Below are 11,365 nucleotides of genomic sequence, written 5' to 3' on the forward strand. Positions count from 1 at the left end.
ACAAAAAGGGAGATAGGGATATTCTGGGTAACTACAGACCAGTGAGTCTGATGTCAGTGGTGGGAACGTTGCTGGAGAAGGTACTGAGGGATAGGATCAATTTATATTTAGAAAAGAATGGGCTTATCAGTATTAGGCAATATGGTTTTGTGCGGGGGAGATCGTGTCTTACTAACTTAATAGAGTTCTTGGAGGAAGTGACAAAGTTGATAGATGAAGGAAGGGCTGTTGATGTCATATACATGGACTTTAGTAAGGCATTTGATAAGGTTCCCCATGGTAGACTAATGGAGAAAGTGAAGTCACATGGTGTGCAGGGTGTTCTAGCTAGGTGGATAAAGAACTGAGCAACAGGAGAAAGAATGTGGTAGTTGAAGGGAGTTTCTCAAAATGGAGAAAGGTGACCAGTGGTATTCCACAGGTGTCAGTGTTGGGGCCACTGTTGTTTGTAATATACATAAATAATCTGGAAGAGGGCACTGTTGGTATGATCAGCAAGTTTGCAGATGACACGAAGACTGGTGGAGTAGCAGAAAGCATAACGGACTGTCAGAGAATACAGGAGGATATAAATAGGCTGGAGAGTTAGGTAGAAAAATGGCAGATGGTTTTCAATCCAGACAAATGTGAGGTGATGCATTTAGGCAAGACTAATTCTAGAGCGAATTATACAATGAATGGAAGAGCCTTGGGAAAATTGATGGGCAGAGAGATTTGGGAGTGCAGGTCCATTGTACCCTGAAGTTTGCTGCACAGGTGGATAGAGTCGTCAAGAAGGTATATAGTATGCCTGCCTTCATGGATGGGGTATTGAGTATAAGAGCTGGCAAGTCATGTTAAAATTGTACAAGACATTGGTTTGGCCGCATTTAGAATACTGTGTATAGTTCTGGTCGCCACATTACCAAAAGGATGTGGATGCTTTGGAGAGGGTGCAGAGGTTTCCGAGGATGTTGTCTGGTAAGGAAGGTGCTAGCTATGAAGAGAGGTTGAGTAGGTTAGGTTTATTTTCATTAAAAAATGGGAGATTGAGGGGGGACCTGATTGAGGTTTACAAAATCATGAAGGGTATAGACAGGGTGGATAGAGACAAGCTTTTTCCAAGGGTGAAGGATTCAATAACGAGAGGTCACACTTTCAAGGTGGGAGGTGGAAAGTTTAAGGGGGATACACGCGATAAGTACTTCACACAGAGGATGGTGGGTGTTTGGAACGCATTGTCAGCAGAGGTGGTAGAGGCAGGCACGGTAGATTTATTTAAGATGCGTCTGGATAAATGCATGAGTAGGTGGGGAGCAGAAGGATACAGACGCTTAGGAATTGACCGACAGGTTTGGACAGTACATTTGGATTGGTTCAGGCTTAAAGGGCCGAAGGGTCTGTTCCTGGGCTGTAAATTTTTTTTGTTCTTTGTCCTTTGAATTCTGTCTTGAAGCATAGCATCGTTGTTGCCTTAACCTTAAAATGTTCAAATGTAGTAATTATTATTTATTGCACAACCTTTATGACTATATAACTGCTGTAAAATCCTTTTGGGAGTACAATGCCAAGTTGTTTAATGCTATCATCTGCATAAAACCTAATTGTTTTATTGAGTTGATGATCATGAATTTCTCCAACACCTCCCCCCACATACTCCCACTCTCTACTCCCAAGTCTCACACCCTGATGTCAGTTATCAGGCTTTGTTTAACTTTTAAATTGTAGGTGGTGGGCTCTGACCAGTTATGAAATTACCCTGAGAAATGAACCAGTGAACAGTTGTCACCTATTTGGTTGAATCAAAATGGGCATAGTGTATGTACATGTTCCCTCTGTCTGCAAATAAGTTAGCTCTATTATCAAACATTATTTCCAGTCCACACAAATGTACCACAACCATAAATCTGACTGACAATCCTAAATTAGTTGTTAACATTATTCTTCATACTCTCAGGGAAAGTCTTGTAGTTAACTGTTAGTCATCATCAAATGGTGGGTTTGCAACAGCAATGCTTTTATCAATCAGAGTCCACTTGCAAACCATTCAGCACTCTCCCCCCACAGTAGAAATTTTGGTTTTCCCTTAAATTGGTATTCTTGCCAATTGTCCTGATGAATGCAAGGTGATCAATTTTGACAAAATGTTTTTTTTTAGCCACGCGCAAGTTCTATATTAACAACATGAAATCATGTAAAGAGTTCAATAAAGAAAAAAAACAAAATTGAAGTGTTAAGAGAAACTGAAAGAAAAAGTAAAGACAATAATTTATTTTGACTCTAGTCTCATAATGGGTAAGTTTTCAGTTCCAGAAAAGTTGTTTCACAATAAATTGCGTTTACCACACTGTTAAAAAAATCACCTACGCTGCAGACCATAAACTATAACTATTTCTAACATGTTTAGTAGGTACATAGTTGGTAATCAGAGCAAATTCATGACCCTCAAATATTTTAAATCTGAGTATCTTGATGAAAGGGTGCACAATGGCTCAGTGGTTAGCAGTGCTGCCACACAGCACCAGGGACTCAGAGTTTGTTCTTCCGCCTGGGAACCCTCCAACCAGAAGGGATGAACTCAGATTTCTCCAGTTTCCTCATTTTCCCTCCCCCCACCTTGTCTTAGTCAATTCCCTCGAACTCAGCACTGCCCTCCTAACCTGCAATCTTCTTCCTGACCACTCCGCCCTCACCCCACTCCGGCCTATCACCCTCACCTTGACCTCCTTCCATCTATCACATCTCCATCACCCCTCCCCCAAGTCCCTCCTCCCTACCTTTTATCTTAGCCTGCTGGACACACTTTCCTCATTCCTGATGAAGGGCTTATGCCCAAAACGTCGAATTTCCTGTTTCTTGGATGCTGCCTGACCTGCTGCGCCTTTCCAGCAACACATTTTCAACTCAGAGTTTGTTTCCAACCTTGAGTGGCTGTCTGTATGGAGTTTGCACATTCTTCCTGTGTCTGTGTGGGTTTCCTCTGGGTGCTCCAACTTCCTGCCACAGTCCAAAGATGTGCAGATCAGGTGGATTGGCCATGGTAAAATGCCACAGTGTTCAGCGATGTGCAGGATAGGTGGATTAGCCATGGGAAATGTGGGGTTACATGTCAAACCATGGATCTGGGGAGGGGTCGGATGCTTTTGGCAGAGTCGGTGGATACTTGATTGCCCAAATGGACTCTTTCTACACTGTAAGATTCTAATTATCTGTTTAGTGAAGTTCTTGGTAGAGTGGGCAAGTTGGATGGCAATTTCCTTGAGTCTATGGTTAGCTGTCCATTTACAGACACCAGATGATGCACTCCAGTTACTCTAGAACAATAATGATGTTGCTAGTTGCACTATTATGTCTAATGCAAAATTCAGTCCAATAGTTTATACTTCTGTGGTAGCCACCAACAGTACATAATTGAATAAGTATATGTAGTATATATAAATAATTTACTTCAGGGTTACATTTTGGAAACATTAATTGAAAATAATTCTGCAATTTAGTTCCAACATCAAAAAATATGTATAGGATCATCATGTTCTGAAAGTAGATACAAGAGATGGAGGCGACTCAGCCTACTGTTTCCATACTGAGTCGTTGAAAGAATAGCCCATTTGTTGAGACTTTCCTGATAATCCTGTAAAAGTTTGACTGTTTATCCAAACCTTTTTGGGTGCTTTTGTTGTAACCTCTGTCACCATTCCTTTAGGTATTGATCTGGATCACATGTCTTCACTGCATTCAGGCGAAAAGTTCCCTCATGTTGCCTTTGTTGGGATGGAATGACCAAATAAATCGCTCAGCACCCAAGAGCTTCCTTCCTACATTGAAAGAATTTATTGAAATTACACTGTCGGGAAGAAATCTCAGGGATTCCGCGGCTTCTTCAATGAACAAAGGAAAAGCATGTATTTTTACACACTTATTTTCATCCCACCTTTTACATTTACGTGCCAATCAATTTATTAATTACAGATATACCCAATCAAATCAATCATGGGACCATATAATCGATGATAGGTAGCCCTGGGGACATGTTCAAAAATTCTTGTGATCTCATCATTACTAGACACCCCTATCTTTATCCTTCTGTTTCTGACAATGTGTTCATTCTACCTACATTCTAATGTCTGCGGGTTTTGGCGTCTCTAATTCAGTTCTCCCTGCAATGACATGGGGACTTCACTTTTCCGCAAGGGAATTCTACAGCCTACAGCCAACATTGAGTTCAACAATTTTTGGGTTTGAGATCTCCCATGTCCTTACCTCAATCCCGCATACCAGGCCTTGTTATCACATGGTCTCCTATTACACACAAACAGTTGTTAGCCACTAACAGTCCCCACGAACAGCTATTCGCCCTCCTAGCCTGATTGTTGTTCACTCTTTTGTCTAACTATTCTTCTCTCTCTTTGAGTTCTATATTCACCTATTGTTTACTCCTTACCCCCTCCCCTCACCCTTTTGTCTGCATAAAGACCAACTTTTTCCTAGCTGCCATCAGTTTTGAGGAAGGGTCACTGAACCTGAAGCATTAATTCTGATTTCTCTCCACTGATGCTGCCAGACCTGCTGAGCTTTTCCAGCAATATCTGTTTGTGTTTCTTATTTCCAGTATCTGCAGCTCTTTTGGTTTTTATGTGGCTGTTTATCACTGTTTGAAACTAGGTCCTTTACAAATTTTTTCACAAAATCTCTGTCTAGTGCTTTCAGTTTTTTTTGTATGTATGTGTGGGGTGTGGTGTCAGCAAGCACAGTGGCTCAGTAGTTAGCACTGCTGCCTCACCGAACCAGGAATGTGGGTTCAATTCCAGCCTCGGGTGACTGCATGGAGTTTGCATGTTTGCCCTATATTTGTGCAGGTTTCCTCCCACCATCCAAAGATGTGCAGGTTAGGTAGATTGGCCATGCTATAGTGTCCAGAGATGTCCAGGCTGAATGGATTGGCCATGGGAAGTGCAGGGGTAGGAGGTGGGTTTGGATGGAGTGCTCTTCAGAGGGTTGGTGTGTACTTGATGCGCTGAATTGCCTGATTTCATGAAAATCTATCGCTACTTTGGAATCTATATCTATGATTATTTGAAGATTCTAAAATCTACTTTTATTATAGATTGACTAATTTAAGATTCACTACTTAAATATAGAACTCTTATGTGAAATGGTCATATATTCAAGGAACAGCTCCGTGTGTCCTTGGTAATTATTTACCTGTCAGGCAGGGAGAAAGTGGTCGAGCGAGGGAACCATGGTTTATCAAAGAAGTTGAATCTCTTGTCAATAGGAAGAAGAAGGCTTATGTTAGGATGAGATGTGAAGGCTCAGATAGGGTTCTTGTGTTAACCAAGTTAACCAGGAAAGATCTAAAGAGAGGGCTAAGAAGACCCAGGAGGGAACATGAGAAGTAGTTGGCAGATAGGATCAAGGAAAATCTGAAAATTTTCTGTCGGTACATCAGGAATAAAAGTATGACTGCAGTAAGATTAGGACCAATCAAGGACAGTAGTGGGAAGTTGTGCGTGGAGTCCGAGAAGATAGGAGAAGCGCCAAGTGAGTATTTTTCATCAGTATTCACATTGGAAAAAGACATTGTTGTCAAGAATACTGAGATACAGGCTACTAGACCAGAGGGGATTGAGGTTCACAAGAAGGAGATTAAGCAACTCTAGAAAGTGTGAAAATAGATAAATCCCTTGGGCCGAATAGGATTATCCTAGGATTCTCCAAGAAGCTAAGGAGGAAATTGCAGAGCCTTTAGCTTTGATCTTTATGTCATCCTTGTCTACAGGAATAGTGTCAGAAGACTGGAGGATAGTAAATGTTGTCCCCTTAGTCAAGACGTGGGGGATAGACAACCCTGGTAATTATAGACCAGTGAGCCTTGCTTCAGTTGTGGGCAAAGTGTTGGAAAAGATTAAAAGAGATAGGATTTATGATCATCTCAACAGGAATAAGTTGATTAAGGATAGTCAATATGGTTTTGTGAAGGGTAGATCGTGCCTCACAAACCTTCTTGAGTTCTTTGAGAACGTGACCAAACAGGTGGATGAGGGTAAAGCACTTGATGTGGTGTATATGGATTTCAGTAAGGTGTTTGATAAGGTTCCCCAAGGTAGGCTGTCACACAAAATATGGAGGCATGGGATTGAGGGTGATTTAGGATCAGAGATTGGCTATCTGAAAGAAGAAAGATGGTGGTGTTGGTGGAAAATATTCACTCTGTTGCTATCGGTGCACCACAAGGATCTGTTTTGGGAATACTGCTGTTTGTCAATTTTATAAATGACCAGGATGAGAACATAGAAGGATGTCTTAGTAAATGCGTGGATGAGACTAAGTTTGGTGGAGTTGTGAGTAGTGCAAAAGGATGTTGCAGTTTACAGAGGGACATAGATAAGCTGTAAAGCTGGGCTGAGAGGTGGCAAATGGAGTTTAATGTGGAAAAAGTGTGAGGTGATTCACTTTGGAAGGAGCAACAGGAATGAAGAGTACTGGGCAAATGGTAAGATTCTTGGTAGTGGAGATAAGCAGAAAGATCTCGGTGTCCATGTACATAGATACCTGAAAGTTGCCACCCAGTTTGATAGGGTTATCAGGAAGGCATATGATGTGTTAGCTTTTATTGGTAGAGGGATTGAGTTTCGGAGCCATGAGGTCATGCTTCAGCTGTACAAAACTCTGGTGCAACCGCGGTTGGTGTATTGCATACATTCTGATCACTGCATTTTGGAAGGATGTGGAAGCATTGAAAAGGGCTCAGAGGAGATTAACTAGGATGTTGCCTTGTTTGGAAGTAAGGTCTGATGAGGAAAGGCTGAGGGACTTGAGGCTGTTTTCATTAGAGAGAAGAAGGTTGAGAGATGATTGAACAAAGACCTATTAGATAATCAGAGGTTTAGATAGGGTGGACAGTGAGAGATCTTTTCTTCGGATGGTGATGGCTAGCACGAGGGGACATAGCTTTAAATTGAGAGGTGATTGATATAGGACAAATGTCAGAGATAGTTTCTTTACTCAGAGAGTAGTAGGGGTGTGGAACATCCTGCCTGCAACAGTAGTAGACTCACCAACCTTAGGGGCCTTTAAATGGTCATTGGATAAGCATATGGATGAAAATGGAATACTGTAGGTTCGGTGAGCTTCAGGTTGGTTTCACAGGTCGGTGTAACATCGAGAGCCGAAGGGCCTGTACTGTGCTATAATGTTCTATCTGTGCCTCCTACATAAACAACTGAATCCACATGTTAAGCATATCTACAGATTGTTCTAACTTATGCAGTCTATATGAGGCAAATATTTTTCCCAAGCTCTCTAACTACTGCCAATCATGTTCTGCTGGTTTTAGCCACGGGCAGTCATTAGCCATTTTGTGCTGCTCAGTCATAGGCAGTTCTAACAATTTTACTCATGCCCTTAAGTCTGTAGGAGCAAATTATTGCAGCTGCTGGAATCTGTACTGAAAACAATAAATGCTGGAGATCGCAGCGGGTCAGCCAACATCCACGAGGAGAAAACAAGCTAACAATTTGAGTCTGGATGACTCTGATGAAGAGTCATCTACCTCAAAATGTTAACTTGCTTTCTCCTCTTATATCTGCATCTTTTTTGCAACTGATCACTGCTCACTGTCACTCTGCACAGATTCTTTCTATTTAATCAAAAGCATCCATGATTTTGAACACCTCCATCAACTCCTCTCCAACCAACCACTATTATAAGAACAACTCCAATTTCTCCAGCCCCTCCACTCAACAGAAGTTTATTGTCCTATGAGCATTCTTGTGAATGTCATCTCTACCCTCAAAAAGATCTGAACATCCTTCCTTAGACATATGGCCTAGAAATGAACACAGTACTGAAGATGACGCCAAAGCAGTGATTTGTAAAAGGTTTAATCGTTTGTTTCATTTTATTCTAATAAAAAGCAACTGATGGTAAGCAGCAGGTGTGACATAGATTTAGTGTATACTTTTTTTTACTTATCGAGATTGAGTGTGAAATCAGAAGAGACTACTGGGAAACAAAATCTCTTTTCATTATTGTCATGGCTGTAAGGATGCTGCAATAAAAAGAACTTGGACAACCTGAACGTATTTCTCAACCAGCATGAGTTGACAACTCAAAACATGATGACATGATTGGAGATTGGCATTGAGCCACACTGTGGTAAAATAATTCTCTACTCGCTTTGTGCAATGACATGGTAAATGAATTCATGAACTACTCTGCTTGGTATCTCCTGTGAGATCATAAATGTGTTCCTTTTAAATGTGTTTTCCAGCAACACCCAACAGAGGAAGCCTTCATGGATGCATCTCTGATGTTGCTGCATGCAGTGATGACACAGGATCTGAAGAAAAATAAAGTTGCATTTATATGTTTCATGCCATTGCTGGACAGAATAGAGGGCTCATTAATTTGCATCTAATTCATTACATATACATTGAGCTTAGTGCCAAGCACTCACAGTACTTCTATTAACACAACAAATGTTTTTTGAAGTCCAAAAGAAATGGAGTCCTGACAGTAAGATTACAGATGTGATATGAACGACTCCCTGTGAAATATTACACCTAAACCAACATTTGTAAAGCTTCGGTGAATGGTTTAATTGAGTGGGCTTCAAGCTCTGTCTAATAGTATTTATATTATAATATTCATTGGTTAATGTTCTGAGTTTTTTTAAGTAATGAGATATAAGTTATTTTTCAAGGAAAACAAATTGGAAAGTCCAAGGAACTTTTTTTTTCCAATTTATTCCTAAAAGGTAGACATTGTTGATATTTTACTGTCCACTCCTAATTACCCAGGACTGAGTGGTTTAGTTAATTCAGTGTGCTGTTCACAGTGGAACTCGAGTCACATAGAGATTGATGTTATAAGAGATTGTTACTTTTCTTAAAAGGTACCTTAATGATGCAGTTGGATTTTAACTAACAATCCAACAACATCATGATCAGTATTAAATATGCTGTTTTTACACAAAAGACTTATAAACTTCACTTTCCTTCATAAACTGGAATTTGAGCTAGCAAGCTGGTTCAGTAATATTCTCTATCATACCGCTCTGCTCAAACACTGTACCGGGATAATCCCCTGGAAGGATATCACGGTAAATGTTGATTCTGCCTGGAGTAATTTGAGGCAGAGGATAGGTAAAACCATCCGTAGATTTGGTGTTCACTGCTGAGCTGGTACTGAGCGAGCTTTGCCAGTTGTTCACAATGGTTAGCAACCGTTTGGAAAATCTGTTGCTTGTTCCCAAGGGAACGATGACCATAAACTACCCCGTGAAACTGTAAACACCAGCCATTGTTCGAACAGATGCCGGACGCTCATCTGATGAGCGCTTCAGTCTCGCTCATTGACAAACGAAGAAACCATCATACCGAGGTCGGGTGGCTGAGATAACTGACAGAAGAGTTAATTGATTGCAAAAGGCACGGCCAACAAAGTTCTCTGTAAACGATTGAACTCCACTGGCTTCACGATTGTAAAACGAATAAATAAATTCACAATCTTACCCGAAATAGATTGCCCTTTTCCTAAAAAACTCACTCAGATGTGGTTGAAATCGCTTGTTTTCCCCGAGCCTGTATTCTCCTGAATGTGAAAAATAATTGATCAAACGCGAAGTTTGGTCAAGTTTGAATTAACAATAAGAATAGCACTGACCAGAAAGCATTGCGGTGCACTTCAAACGCATTCTGGATTTCAGGTCACGCGAGTATTTTTTTTAGAAAACAGTCCAGTGAAAAGCAATATGTTCAGGTGTATGAATCGTGTAAAAAAAAGCACAGAAAAAAACTGAAAACATCCAAGCCAGACAAGGACTTGAAAGCCAGACGCCGTTATCATCAGAGCTGGCATTCAACTAAATTGAACTGTAACGTCAATAAATACTCATGGGTGTCACTGATGTAACCTAGGAAACGTGACAACCAATTCTCGCAAAGTAAGTTCCCCCAAACAGCCTTATGGTAAACTGAGGAGATTTGTTTTCTTCCCTGATACATTTGGCTCGGCAGTGAAGAGGGATTTATAAGGTGCCAACTTCAACAACAGCCGCTTGACTGCAACCCTGTTGAAAATTTTACCGTCGACAAGGGGAAACAAATGAGGATTACATAATCATCTCTCGCCTTTCGTTCGAAAACGAAAACACTCTACATTATTGTGTCGCCTCGTTTGTAAAACTGTAAGTATATCAGCCACAGAATTTGCTGCTAATGTATCCTGATGTCAGCCATGGGACTTTGGAAACTTGGGTCACTCAGTGCCAATCCAGGCAGAGCGCAGCATTGTTTACCTGATAACGGACTGAATGAGGACACTTCCTCTCATTTCTTTTCTTATTTGAGGAGTTTGGTGTGCTCCAACTGGCTGCAACGTTGTCTAGGTTACAACAATGATTACTTGTAAAATGTCCTTCATTGGCTATCCAGCAATGCAAAAATATTCTGAAGTCTGGAAGTCGTAACATAAATGCAGAAGTCCCGGGTTAGTTGCCTAAACTACCCAATATCCATTTCTAAAGCATTGTTTTTCCTGCTTAAAATTATTGTCTGTATATTTATCATAAGCTCGAAGTGCAATCAACAACAACAACGTGCATCTTTATAGCAATAAAACACCTCACAGTCCATCACAGTGGCTTCGTATCAAATTTTGCGAAATACCACTGTTGTGATGGAGTATGGGATATTTTATTACAATGTTGTTGACTCATTACTACCCTCTGAAATGGCCTAGGAAGCCACTCAGTTGAATCAGTCTACTAACAAAAGAATTAAACCACACAGGGCCCCCCACATTAACTCAGGCACTGGAAACAATAATGGCAAACACTGTTCTTTCAACCTTGTAAAGTCCTCCTTCCAAACATCTGGGGACTTGTGCCTTAATTGGGAGAGTTGTCCCACAGACTAATCAAGCAAAAGCCTGAGACAGTCAGACTTGCAGAATCATAACTTACATACAATGTCCCAGACAACAAATTCACTATTCCTTGTTCTATTGCTACTACCAAATGTAGTAGCACAGTGGCATACAGTCAGGAAGGAATTTACCTGAGAGTTCTCAACACTGACTGCATATCCTGTGAGTTTTCATGGCATCAAGCCAAACATGAACAAAGATATCCTGCTGATTACAATCTTCTGTCCTCCACCTCCATTTGATTAATCAGTATTCCTCCATGTTGCATCCACTTGGAGGAAGCATGGGAGTGGCAAGGGAACAGAATGTACACTGGGTGGGTGATTTCAAAGTCCATCATGAAAAGTAGCTCAGTAGCATCACTACCGACTGAGCCAGCCAAGTCTGAATGCTCGACTGGGGCTGCAGCAGGTGGTGAGGGAGACAACAAGATGGAAACCTTTATTTGACCTCTTCC

This window comes from Hemiscyllium ocellatum, chromosome 16, assembly GCF_020745735.1.
Source record: "Hemiscyllium ocellatum isolate sHemOce1 chromosome 16, sHemOce1.pat.X.cur, whole genome shotgun sequence".
Lineage (NCBI taxonomy): Eukaryota > Metazoa > Chordata > Chondrichthyes > Orectolobiformes > Hemiscylliidae > Hemiscyllium > Hemiscyllium ocellatum.